We start from the raw sequence: 14,178 nt of genomic DNA on the forward strand, positions 1-14,178 counted from the left end.
TAGCTTGTTGCTATGTCGTACAGACCTGTGACGTGGCAACCTTTGGGCAGCTTAAACCAATAGCTCGTTGCTATGTCGTACAGACCTGTGACGTGGCAACCTTTGGGCAGCTTAAACCAATAGCTCGTTGCTATGTCGTACAGACCTGTGACGTGGCAACCTTTGGGCAGCTTAAACCAATAGCTTGTTGCTATGTCGTACAGACCTGTGACGTGGCAACCTTTGGGCAGCTTAAACCAATAGCTTGTTGCTATGTCGTACAGACCTGTGACGTGGCAACCTTTGGGCAGCTTAAACCAATAGCTCGTTGCTATGTCGTACAGACCTGTGACGTGGCAACCTTTGGGCAGCTTAAACCAATAGCTCGTTGCTATGTCGTACAGACCTGTGACGTGGCAACCTTTGGGCAGCTTAAACCAATAGCTCGTTGCTATGTCGTACAGACCTGTGACGTGGCAACCTTTGGGCAGCTTAAACCAATAGCTCGTTGCTATGTCGTACAGACCTGTGACGTGGCAACAAGCTATTACAGGTTGGGATGTTGCAGGTCAGTGTTGAGGCTCTCTATAACGGATGGTCTCGCCCTAGCTGTACACGGGCCTGGTGGGTTGCCCCACTCGCAACCCAAAAATGCCGTCTCTGTACACTTTGTCTTGTAAAGAGTATCTTGATGACAGTATCTTATTTGGGCCATTGATAACAGGTTCTATTTTGAAGAACCTGGTCAGCAATCTCTGATGACATTCCACAAAGTCAAGTTTCGCTAGTTGTACAAAGAAAACAAAATAGAAATGAAAAGAATACATAGTATTGCGTGCTATGTGGCCTGGTTTGAGCCTCGACTTTATCAGAGAAGCATCGTGTTCATATTATTTGATTAAGTTCAATTACATTAGAAGTCAAAAGACTTTTTTACAAAGCTAATATTAACTCACTCTGTCTGTCTGTCTGTCTGTCTGTCTGCTTGTCTAGAACAATCTTTTTATACATTATTTCTCCTACTCCAATTCTCGGATCGAATGGAAACTTGTATTAATTATTCACTGTTCCTAACAAAATATAATAAAAAAGTAACCAAGTAATTAATAAGCGGTAATTTATCAATTTAGATTGATATTGATTAAGATAAATCAATCTTACAGTATGGTTATAAATACACAGTTCTTCCCCTTAGAAAAGCATTGTTGTTGTTTTTTACGTATTTTAAAAATAATTGGCTAGTTTTACAGTTTTACAGTTCCTCTTATTAGCTTGCACATTCATGAATGGAACATGGACCTAATTAGGTGGACAAGGATTTCAAAAAACGGCTCAAACGGTTTATGTTTATGTTTGGGAGAAATAACTAGCCACTTGGCCACTTCAGAGAAACTCTTTGATCTTTATTGTTTTTCAAAACACACGTCAGTGGGAATTCTCACATGCATCCAGTGAAAAGTTAAATAGATGAATAGACCATAGACTTATATATACATATATATATATATATATATATATATATATATATATTAGGGGTGCACCGGATAGTACTTTTTGATATCCGGCCGGAGACGGATATAACCGGATAGTAAAATTAGATATTCGGCCGAAGACGGAGCCGGAGCCGGATACCTGCATGACTCAAACAGCTCGAATATGCATATACAGTGGCGTACCTAAGTGGGGAAGGGGGAAGAATTTTAAGGGGGGGGGGCAAATGAGTGTCTGAATTTGTAAATACATAATTTAATATATTTGATTGACAAATAGTGTAAACGGGTGTCTTTTTATTTTTCAACATTTATGGATTAAATTTATAACAAATACAAAACCTAGATGCAGGTCTATCAGTACGTTGACTTTGTTGACATTTTAAAAATATTTTTTCCCACAGAGATCAAAGTTTTTTTCTAAGTTAGTTTTACATTTTAAACTTTGTTGCCACGAATAAACCGGCATGATATACAGCGAATTCCAGGTATCTTGTTACCTTTACTAATAATAGATCTAAATGGCGAGTATTTTATGGCTACACTAATTAACCTTGAAGCAAAATTTACAGAATCGAGTATAACAGATCCAAAAGTTATTCTTAATAATGCTAGAATAGTCCATTATTCGGCTTTGGCGTCTATAATTTCAGAATTAAACTTCAGAGTTATTACCCTCTATTCATCTTTCCTCAATCCAATGGAGACTCTCTTTTTATTTCCATCTAATCCTTTTGCTTTCGCACAAAACATAAACAACAAACAATAACGTAATATCATATAATATTAGCACATCCTTCCTTTTGAAGTTATTATCACATCCTTCCTTTTAAAGTTTTTAAAGTGATATCTTCTAGGAACTTTAACAATTCGTCCACTTCTGGTAGTCTAGACGTTGGTCTATAACTGTCTGTTTCGTTTGTTCCAACAGTTTGCAGTTCATTGTCTTCATCGGTATCATAGTACCCAGAGATGTCTTCATCGAAACTCATATTCAAAAAGCGTTGATTTCTTCTGTATGTTTTTCCATCGTTTGTCTTTATGATGTAAGATCTGGGTGCTGAATGTTTTTTTTATGACAACTGCTTTCTGCCATGTTTGACCTAGACGAACTCTCCGACAGAATAATCTTTAGGTAGTCTTGCTTTTGCATCGTATTTCACTTTGCTTTTCATATGTCGTTCGTCGAGTAATGTCTCTGCATTTTCAGCTACCGATGGTTTCAATAGTTTGGGATCAGTTGGAATGATTCCCTGAGTCTTCTACTCGTCAGCAGTTGTGATGGTGAATATGGCAGTCCGCTTATCGGAGTATTTCTAGATTTGGATCTTTCCCACTTTTGTATGCTTTGAATACTTTTCCTTTTGCACAAAACATAAACCAACTATGACGTAATATCATATAATATTAGCACAGAATCTTCTCATGCAGTGGAAAATTAAGAATTTTTTGCCTATCTGGAATTCTGGTCAAATCTCCTACGCCCAATTAATATAGTTCGGAAGAAACTACAAAAGTCTGGACTGCATATACGGGAAGTTGCTGAAGAAATTAGTACCCTTTCATGCTTTCTGCAAAATGATGAGAAACTGACAAAAACCCAATCCATCGAAAAAGCAAAAGAAGGTAGTGAATACTAGATCAATGGATTCCCTGTACTAAAGACTTGATGGGAAGTTTAGTTCTAATGTAGGACTGTCAATAGAACTCCAATTTAAACGTGTTGCGACAGAAGTGATGGACAGATTTCATATGGAGATGAAGGGCAGATTCCAAAGGCTGGAAAGAAAATGGATACCTTTGGGTTTCTTCTTGAACCAAGACACCTGTTAGATGAAGACACACTTATGACAAACTTTGCTACTTTTCCTGTTTGTATGATGAACTAAACGGAAAATCGCTATTTCAATGATGTCATTGATGCACGAGCACTTTTCATCAACAAACCAGTAATACAATCATCAATAGACATGTTGAGGAAACAGGCTTCATATGGTAATTACGTGTGCTCAAACCTTGCAACCTCCTCCCAATACCGCTAACTCAGGCCACTCCCATTACGTCATGTTAGAGATCATTCTCAAAGCTCAAGTTCATAAAAAACTATCTCAGGAGCACAATGACGCAAGAAAGGCTTATCATGGCTTTAATGTCAGTGGAGTCACAAATACTAGAAAGTATCGATGTAGATGATGTTATAGATTTCTTTACTGCATATAATGCACGACGTGAAGCGATATTAATTGAGATTTGTCACTTGTGCATTATTTAACTAATAAACAACGGTATTATTCATTAAAAGAGTCTTAATGATTATTTTTTGTTAAGTTTCCAGATATACTGAACCAATTTGATTTTGGGCTTATATATTTTTGCGTACATTATCTCATCTCATATGTGGAATGTCAAAATGCAAGAGGCCCCCAAAGAGGTCAATCCCCCCGGGCCCCCAAATCCCTAGTTACGCCCCTGTATAAATATATATATATGTGTGTATTTAAATTTTCATGATACCACGGTCCGGTCGACCAGGTACTACTAATCCAGGTCTGTTGGTTAAGAAGAGATCTAATGTGTTGTTTAATCTGGTTGGTTTTTTAATGATTTGATCATTGTGTAAAGTGATTAGGTTGTGTAAAGTGTCTATGAAAAGCTCATTTATGTCCTTAAGAATTTGATTAACGTTTTTCCAATTTATATCAGGTAGGTTGAAGTCATCTATAATAAAAAAAAAACTGCATTTTTATTTGTTTTCTTTAAGTGTAGTTAATTAATTGTATAGTTCTTGCATATACTCTAAACTAGAATTTGGTGGTCTGTACTGTAGATACTGTCTATTATTAAGGATGTCGAGGTGGTGGTCTGGGGGATTTTGTTCGTTCCGCTGCCCTACTGTAGACGTAGAGACTCGTTGAAAACCAGGAGGTGGACTTTTTGTTTTATCAACGAAGTCCTCAGAGAACTTTTCTTTCCCCTACAATCTTATTACTTTTAGCTTTTGAAATCTTGTTAGAAAGTTTTCATGGTGTCTTTGGGCACTCAGCATGACTTAAATAGCACATTCAAAAGTCCATGTCTCCATCAGATATTAGAAAGAGACAGTGGCGTCACTAGGCAACACCGGGCGACACTCACCAGGGGGTGACACCGAAGTCGAAAAAATGCACTTTTACAAAATGCAACCTTTTTAAAAGAAAATGGCTACCTATAATATCTTCCACAGTTTAGTATCAACATGCCCCAAACCTTCTTAACTTAATATTGTTTGACTTGTAATCTTCCTAGTATGATGCGTTGTAGACGCCTGGAGAAAGAGTTTCTGAAGATCATAAATGTAGAAAAATAAAATGATTGGCAAAAGTAACATTTGTTATTGTAATCTATTCAGAAACACATAGCATTAAACCCCTCGCACGTCATTAGACGTATATGGCTGCAAGCTCCATCCACAGAAATCAGTCTAAGGCGACATCCACAGAAATCAGTCTAAGGCGACATCCACAGAAATCAGTCTAAGGCGACTTCCACAGAAATCAGTCTAAGGCGACATCCACAGAAATCAGTCTAAGGCGACATCCACAGAAATCAGTCTAAGGCGACATCCACAGAAATCAGTCTAAGGCGACATCCACAGAAATCAGTCTAAGGCGACATCCACAGAAATCAGTCTAAGGCGACATCCACAGAAATCAGTCTAAGGCGACATCCACAGAAATCAGTCTAAGGCGACATCCACAGAAATCAGTTTAAGGCGACATCCACAGAAATCAGTCTAAGGCGACATCCACAGAAATCAGTCTAAGGCGACATCCACAGAAATCAGTCTAAGGCGACATCCACAGAAATCAGTCTAAGGCGACATCCACAGAAATCAGTCTAAGGCGACATCCACAGAAATCAGTCTAAGGCGACATCCACAGAAATCAGTCTAAGGCGACATCCACAGAAATCAGTTTAAGGCGACATCCACAGAAATCAGTCTAAGGCGACATCCACAGAAATCAGTCTAAGGCGACATCCACAGAAATCAGTCTAAGGCGACATCCACAGAAATCAGTCTAAGGCGACATCCACAGAAATCAGTTTAAGGCGACATCCACAGAAATCAGTCTAAGGCGACATCCACAGAAATCAGTCTAAGGCGACATCCACAGAAATCAGTCTAAGGCGACATCCACAGAAATCAGTCTAAGGCGACATCCACAGAAATCAGTCTAAGGCGACATCCACAGAAATCAGTCTAAGGCGACATCCACAGAAATCAGTCTAAGGCGACATCCACAGAAATCAGTCTAAGGCGACATCCACAGAAATCAGTCTAAGGCGACATCCACAGAAATCAGTCTAAGGCGACATCCACAGCCACTTCTCAGCTGGTGCCCATGAACTACCTAAAAGGGTGTGACGCTTTGTTAGACGTGGACTCTGGACGGCCATGTTTTTTTGTTCCTCTTTTCGGATTTCATATTAAGTCTGACTTTGTTCAACGTGTCTCGTCTTGTAGGTCTCACAAATGTCAGTCTGACTTTGTTCAACTTGTCTCGTCTTGTAGGTCTCACAAATGTCAGTCTGACTTTGTTCAACTTGTCTCGTCTTGTAGGTCTCACAAATGTCAGTCTGACTTTGTTCAACGTGTCTCGTCTTGTAGGTATCACAAATGTCAGTCTGACTTTGTTCAACTTGTCTCGTCTTGTAGGTCTCACAAATGTCAGTCTGACTTTGTTCAACGTGTCTCGTCTTGTAGGTCTTACAAATGTCAGTCTGACTTTGTTCAACTTGTCTCGTCTTGTAGGTCTCACAAATGTCAGTCTGACTTTGTTCAACGTGTCTCGTCTTGTAGGTCTCACAAATGTCAGTCTGACTTTGTTCAACGTGTCTCGTCTTGTAGGTCTCACAAATGTCAGTCTGACTTTGTTCAACGTGTCTCGTCTTGTAGGTCTCACAAATGTCAGTCTGACTTTGTTCAACGTGTCTCGTCTTGTAGGTCTCACAAATGTCAGTCTGACTTTGTTCAACGTGTCTCGTCTTGTAGGTCTCACAAATGTCAGTCTGACTTTGTTCAACGTGTCTCGTCTTGTAGGTCTCACAAATGTCAGTCTGACTTTGTTCAACGTGTCTCGTCTTGTAGGTCTCACAAATGTCAGTCTGACTTTGTTCAACGTGTCTCGTCTTGTAGGTCTCACAAATGTCAGTCTGACTTTGTTCAACGTGTCTCGTCTTGTAGGTCTCACAAATGTCAGTCTGACTTTGTTCAACGTGTCTCGTCTTGTAGGTCTCACAAATGTCAGTCTGACTTTGTTCAACGTGTCTCGTCTTGTAGGTCTCACAAATGTCAGTCTGACTTTGTTCAACGTGTCTCGTCTTGTAGGTCTCACAAATGTCAGTCTGACTTTGTTCAACGTGTCTCGTCTTGTAGGTCTCACAAATGTCAGTCTGACTTTGTTCAACGTGTCTCGTCTTGTAGGTCTCACAAATGTCAGTCTGACTTTGTTCAACTTGTCTCGTCTTGTAGGTCTCACAAATGTCAGTCTGACTTTGTTCAACGTGTCTCGTCTTGTAGGTCTCACAAATGTCAGTCTGACTTTGTTCAACTTGTCTCGTCTTGTAGGTCTCACAAATGTCAGTCTGACTTTGTTCAACTTGTCTCGTCTTGTAGGTCTCACAAATGTCAGTCTGACTTTGTTCAACTTGTCTCGTCTTGTCTAATGATGTCTCGTCTTGTCTAATGATGTCTCACAAATGTCAGTCTGACTTTGTTCAACTTGTCTCGTCTTGTCTAATGATGTCTCACAAATGTCAGTCTGACTTTGTTCAACTTGTCTCGTCTTGTCTAATGATGTCTCACAAATGTCAGTCTGACTTTGTTCAACTTGTCTCGTCTTGTAGGTCTCACAAATGTCAGTCTGACTTTGTTCAACTTGTCTCGTCTTGTAGGTCTCACAAATGTCAGTCTGACTTTGTTCAACTTGTCTCGTCTTGTAGGTCTCACAAATGTCAGTCTGACTTTGTTCAACTTGTCTCGTCTTGTCTAATGATGTCTCACAAATGTCAGTCTGACTTTGTTCAACTTGTCTCGTCTTGTCTAATGATGTCTCACAAATGTCAGTCTGACTTTGTTCAACTTGTCTCGTCTTGTAGGTCTCACAAATGTCAGTCTGACTTTGTTCAACTTGTCTCGTCTTGTCTAATGATGTCTCACAAATGGCAATCGGCGTTCAGTCGCAACTTTCCTTAGACGGCGAATGCCTGTGCGGGAAAAGATTTCTCAATTGATAACATCATCTCGGTATGTTATTCTAATGATCCTTCTCAGCCATCACTGCTCAGCCTCTTTTCAGCTTTCCACGTCTCGTAATGTAGGTGACCATTGGGACAATGATTGGATGGAGTAGGTGGATTTTAATCTCCAGGCTAATTGATGTGTTTGTTCAGATATTCGTGGGAAGCGTGGTCCTTCACCTAGATACCCCCTCTCCCCCACTGGTCCACAACTGAGATTGGACCAAAGCGCTCTGAGCATGCTATTAGCATGAAAGTAGCGCTATATAAAAGCCATAATTTATTTTATTTATTTATATCATACTTTTTGAAAGACGGCTCCTGCATGTCCAATCCGACATGCAACACCATCATGGGCGTAGCCAGGGGGGGTTCTTGGGGTTCAAACTCCCCCCCCGAAATGAAATCCCCCCCTTGGGGGGGGGGGGAATCGGAATTTAGTGACTGATTTTTTGCTTTGATTTTGTTTATTTTAGGTGAGATTTTAATACTAAACCATCACTTGCCCTAGCGCAACCAAAGGGGTTTTGAGTTAAAAAAAACCCTACCAGGGTTGTTCGAGTTTAAAAACCCCTACCAGGGGGGTTCGAGTTTAAAAACCCCTACCAGGGGGGTTCGAGTTTAAAACCCCTACCAGAGCGGTTCGAGTTTAAAAACCCCTACTAGGGGTTTTGAGTTTTAAACCCCCTACCAGGGGTTTTGAGTTTTAAACCCCCTAACTGGGGTTTGTGCAGTTAACTCCCCCTCTTCTATAAAACAAAACAAAAAAAAATGCAAACGAAAACCCCCTAATTCCAAGAGCACAGTTAAGGAAGATTTTGATTTTAAAACCCCGTCTAAAATTTACGATAAATCCCCTCTTTAATATAAAAAAAAGCTAATTACGCACTCAAAATGTTATGAGCGTAGCTAAATGGGTTTTGACTCAGTTTTGAGTTTAAAGGTTTGAAGGTAAAAATACCTCTTTAATAATAAAAAAAAAGCAAATTATACACTAAAAATGTTATGAGTGTAGTCTATGGGGTTTTGAGTTTGAACTCCCCTCCAGTGGAGTTTGAAGCTAAAAAGTACCTCTTCAATATAAATAAAAGAAAATTACTCACTCTAAAGTCTATGAGCGTAGTCAAAGGGGTTTTGAGTTTAAACCCCCCGCCATCTTCAGTGTAAGAAAAAAAGCAAATTACGCACTCAAAATGCTATGAGCGTTGCCAAAAGGGGTTTTGAGTTTAAACCCCCATTCAGAGGGGTTTGGTGCTAAAAATACATCTTCAATATAAAAAAAAAAAGCAAAGTACACAATAAAATTATTTGAGCGTAGCCAAGCCAATCGGGGGTAATAAGTTTCTTCTACAGATGGCTTTTTTTTTAAAGTTTAAAACCCCTCCAGATGGTTTTGAGTCTAAGATCCCCCTACAGAGCATTTCGAGGTGGAAAACCCCCAACAAAAGATTTTGACGATAAAACTTCTCTTTTCGATATAAAATCTAAAGCAAACTACAGTCACTTAATTCCAAGAGCGTATTCAAGAGAGGTTACACATTTTTACCAGTGGCAGGGCTCCATTAATAAACTGTAGTGAATAGTCATCTACCGAAATCGAAAAACACTAAATGTAGCTCAACAAAGATGGCTAAGACAGATTTCAGGAGTCAGTTATAGAGATCGGATCTAAATCAAGGAAATCCTATGCCGAACTGGGAGTCGACCCTTTAGTAAGATAGTGAGAGAACGACGCATGAGGTTTGCGGGACATGTTCTCCGACAAAATGAATTACTTATAAGAAGAGTCGCAATGATATCCTAGTACAACTTGACGCCACTCATTCATGAGGTCCTCATGGTAGGTGGGAAGAGGCTTCAAACATTACCAGTGACAGATTTTTATGGAAACTGCTTGATGGCAAATGCTCCGAACGGCGTGGGAGGGTCTAAGTCAGTAAGAATAGCACATTAGGTTTTTGAAATAAAACTTTTTAATAGCATTAAAATGGACTGTAGATACCTCAGAATATGCATTTTGTTGGCTTTCAATACCAGAAATAGTGCTTGGCGGCGGGGCTTCGCCCCGCGCTAGGGAGCTCCTGGTGCTCCCCCAGACCCCCTTGCTATTAATGGCGGTGAGTCAACAATTCTATGGAAACAGCTTGATGGCAAATGCGCCGAACGACGAGGGAGGGTCTAAGTCAGTAAGAATAGCACATTAGGTTTTTGAAATAGAACTTTTTAATAGCAGGAAAATCCACTGTAAATACCTCAGAATATGCATTTTGTTGGTTTTCAATTTCAGAAATAGTGCTTGGCGGCGCTCCCCCAGACCCTTTGCTGGTAATGTCGGGGAATCTATATTTTTTCACTAACTCATGGAAGAACCTATTCTAGGGCACAATAAACGTCTTCCGAAAGAATGAAGGGTCAGAATGTAATAAAGATTATGTACACACACACACACACACATAAATACATATAATTTTTTTTTCGCGGGGGGGGGGGGGGTGTCGGGGGGGAGGTGAGAAAAAAATTCACCCCCCTAAACCCCCCCGAAAAAAAATCCTAGCTACGCCCATGAACACCATGATATACATCTCCATCACTTGAGATAACACTGCAGCCTAAATAGATGAGCTTTTCTATTTGTCCAGGATCTGTACAACCGATGTTGATGGGGTACTGGGTCACCTGCACCTAATATGCATAACTTTTAGGGCATCTTTATCCATCTTATTGGTTTACGGCATGGGAACCCGAATGGGATAAGATGCACCCTAATTTCATATTCGTCTCGATGTTGAAGAGTTTCAGCGTCTCTTGTGAAACAACAGCTTGATTTGCTTTAGACATGGAGCTGAATCTGGACACATTGTTGCGAGATGCCTTATATTTTTCAGAGTGATTAAGATGGACGCTATCAAACTTGTTTTTAAAAAAAACAACAGATTAACATTCTTTGTTGGCATTCCAGGCTTTGTTCGACATAAACATGTTCAGTGCTTGATTTGTTTTTTCAGACGCAGCTGAGAAACACTGGTATACTTGAAAACATTTTCCGCAAGGAGCTCTTAAATAATCTCTAATAAAAAAAAATAGGCACAATTCTTCTCAATTTAATAATTGTACATTTTTAATTTATAAAATAACTTTTGATAAAGTATCAAAAAAAGAAAAACATTGTAAACTAGAATCAAAAACAATTTTCGGGTGTAACCAATCAATGAATTAGCTTACAGTTTTATTATTCAATATAAAGGAACAAAATAAACAATAATTGTTTTTTTTTTAGGGGGAGATTTATTTCTTGGGATGGGGGTGACACCCCGAGCTTCCAGCACCGGGTGACACTGACCCTAGTGACGCCACTGGAAAGAGAACCCATTCAATCGTTGACCGACGTAAGGAAGAATTTGAAATCCCCCCCCCCCCCCCCATAATGCTTTCATTCAAATTATTTTTTGTCTGCCTATTTATTTATTTTTCTTTCTTTTTTCTTTCCCAACTTTTGTTTCGGCATTTTTCTTTTTGTTCTCTCTCTCTTTCCAACCTTTTTCTGACTTTCTCTCTCTTTCTCTCTCTCTCTGTCTCTCTCTAACTCTCTCTCTATCTCAGTCTCTCTTTCTCTCTCTCTCTATGTCTCTCTATCTCTGTCTCTCTTTCTCTCTCTCTGTCTCTCTCTGTCTCTCTCTGTCTCTCTGTCTCTCTCTCTCTGTCTCTCTCTATCTCTCTTTCTATCTCTGTCTCTCTATCTCTCTGTCTCTCTCTCTCTATATCTCTGTCTCTCTCTCTCTATCTATCTCTGTCTCTCTATCTCTCTCTATCTCTCTCTCTCTGTCTCTCTCTCTCTCTATCTCTGTCTCTCTCTCTCTCTATCTCTGTCTCTCTCTCTCAATCTCTCTGTATCTCTCTCTATTTGTCTCTCTCTCTTTATCTCTCTCTCTTTATCTATCTATGTATCTTTCTCTCTCTCACACCTTATGTCTTTCACTACAAAAGGACAAGTCCGAGCTATTGATATCAATAAATAAAACATTACCCCCCCCCCTTTTTTTTTCTCTCACAGTCTGTGCCCAAGCCAGCAAGCACCTTCTCACCGGGGACACCTAAACAGTGGGGCACCGTCGAGAAATCGGGCATTTATATACAGGGATCCCTGATCGTAATTGTCCTCAAATCGTGGTCAATTTATCCAGTTTTTTTTTTTTTGTGTCAGCGCCCACACGTCGCCACTATCAAATTCGAATCATGAACATTCAAAACACATTGCGCTCAATCATTGGAAACGCCTCGACCCGCCGTTACAAACTCCTCCCCTGAGATGCAAATCGGAAAAGATTTTTTTTTTCTCTCCTCGTTGCTGTTAAGTCCTTATAATAGCTCCGGGAATTCCCGTCGAGCCCATCTCTCCATTAGAGCTATTAAAAACTCCCAAAGGGACGCAACTCGAATTAATTCTCGTTTGCAATTAATAGATTGTTTCGGGAAGTCGCTGGGCAGGGCACGAATTTTTTTTTTTAGATTTCTGCTTAATGGCTAATTGCTAGCTGGTCAGTAGCCAAGAGTGTAGTTCAGCGTGAGGCGGGGTAGGTGGCGCTCTTCAGGACCGGGTTTGTCTCTTTTGTGATACGTTGACCTGTGACCATTATCTGACACCAGGGTGGGCATTAATCAAAATATCAATGCAGTGTATCCTCGGAAAGATCTGCTGGCCCCCATTGTTTTTCTTGATTATTGACTAATTATTAAATCTCATTTACGCCAGACAACCAGCGCTGTGTGTAGCGTCTCTAAACCTTGGCTGCTGACTGGCTGGTTAATCAATGATGTGTTGAGTAAACAGAAGAGGTGTGCCCGGGTCTTGTAAGTAATCCAGCGTTTCCCAAAACCTTGTTGATCCGTGAGAAATGTTTCATTAGTAAACCTGCATGCACATTATTTACAAAATGTATATCTATCTATCTATCTATCTATCTATCTATCTATCTATCTATCTATCTATCTATCTATCTATCTATCTATCAGCGAAAGCTACCTTAACCTGCGATCTATGTTGGACGGGAGTGTCTCTCCAAAGGCTCCACAGTCACATGAAAAAGTAATTTACGAGATGAACAATGCCTATGCTGCCTGATAATTATCGCTGAAATCGAAAAGAATAAAAATATAATATAATATAATATAATATAATATAATATAATATAATATAATATAATATAATATAATATAATATAATATAATATAATATAATATAATATAATATAATATAATATAATATAATATAATAATTATAATATAATTATAAACCATTCTAGTAGCAATAGTACTTATCGAGCCCCAAGTGGCAAGCGGAACCCAAGCAGTAAGCTTTCAATAGCTTAGACCGATATTTAAAGCTATTTCTGAGCTGCCACACAAGTAACTCAACATGGTAGGTTGATAAATGACTTGAAGTATGTTTTGTTTACAGGAACACTTTTTAGTTGTCTCTTGTGAGCTTGTCCACAGCGCAAGACAAATGCTGACCATTATTCTAATCACGAGTTTCACTGGAACACTGCCCTCATGAGACACCAATTTGTTATCGCCCCTTAGCGCACACACTTCAAGTGTTGGGGACTCTCGATTTGGGACATTCGCATGCAACATTAAGAATGCTGGTTGCAAAATAAAGGATATTAGGTGCAAGATTAAGGATATTAGGTGCAAGATTAAGGATATTAGGTGCAAGATTATGTTGTTTTTTTTTAAGTTTTAGAACCTTGGGTATAAGTCTATATATGGTGCAATATTGAGAACTTTGGATATGAGATGAAGTTATTGGCTGGAGGCCTAGGGATTTTAGATGCAAAGGTATGGACAGTTTGTACAATAAATTTCATATTTTATCCCTCCCCCCCTTTCAAACAAATACTACTTCCCCCCCCCCCAACTCCAACCCCTACGTTTTAGAAATATTGCTACTTTATTCTTCAGCTTTTAGTCTCTGTATCAAAGAATTTGAAAGGCTGTGTGTGTGTGTGTTGTGGTCGGTTGTTGACTTAAGAACCAGATAGCTATTAGACAACAAAACCGATGTAGGCGTGTTCTATTTCAAATGATAGAACTTGAAATCACTTGAATACCCTTTATTTGTGAACCAAACTAGATAGAACTTTGTACAATATGGAGACATTGAACTGAGATGAAATGAAATAAACTGATATTGAAAACAAATCTAACTCGCTACAAAAACACGTCCTTTCTCTCTGGCATCCTGAGTCGTCTCTCGTTCTTAACATATAACTTACGTCAGAGCCGCTTATCATCCTACGAGACTAACAATGAATGCTGCCTGTCTTCATCACCACTATGGAAGCACACACACACACACACTATGACGCTTTTTTCCCCGAAAACCTTTTTATGAATGCATCCTGTGCATTAAATGTCACAAAATATTTGG

This window comes from Biomphalaria glabrata, chromosome 3, assembly GCF_947242115.1.
Source record: "Biomphalaria glabrata chromosome 3, xgBioGlab47.1, whole genome shotgun sequence".
NCBI lineage: Eukaryota > Metazoa > Mollusca > Gastropoda > Planorbidae > Biomphalaria > Biomphalaria glabrata.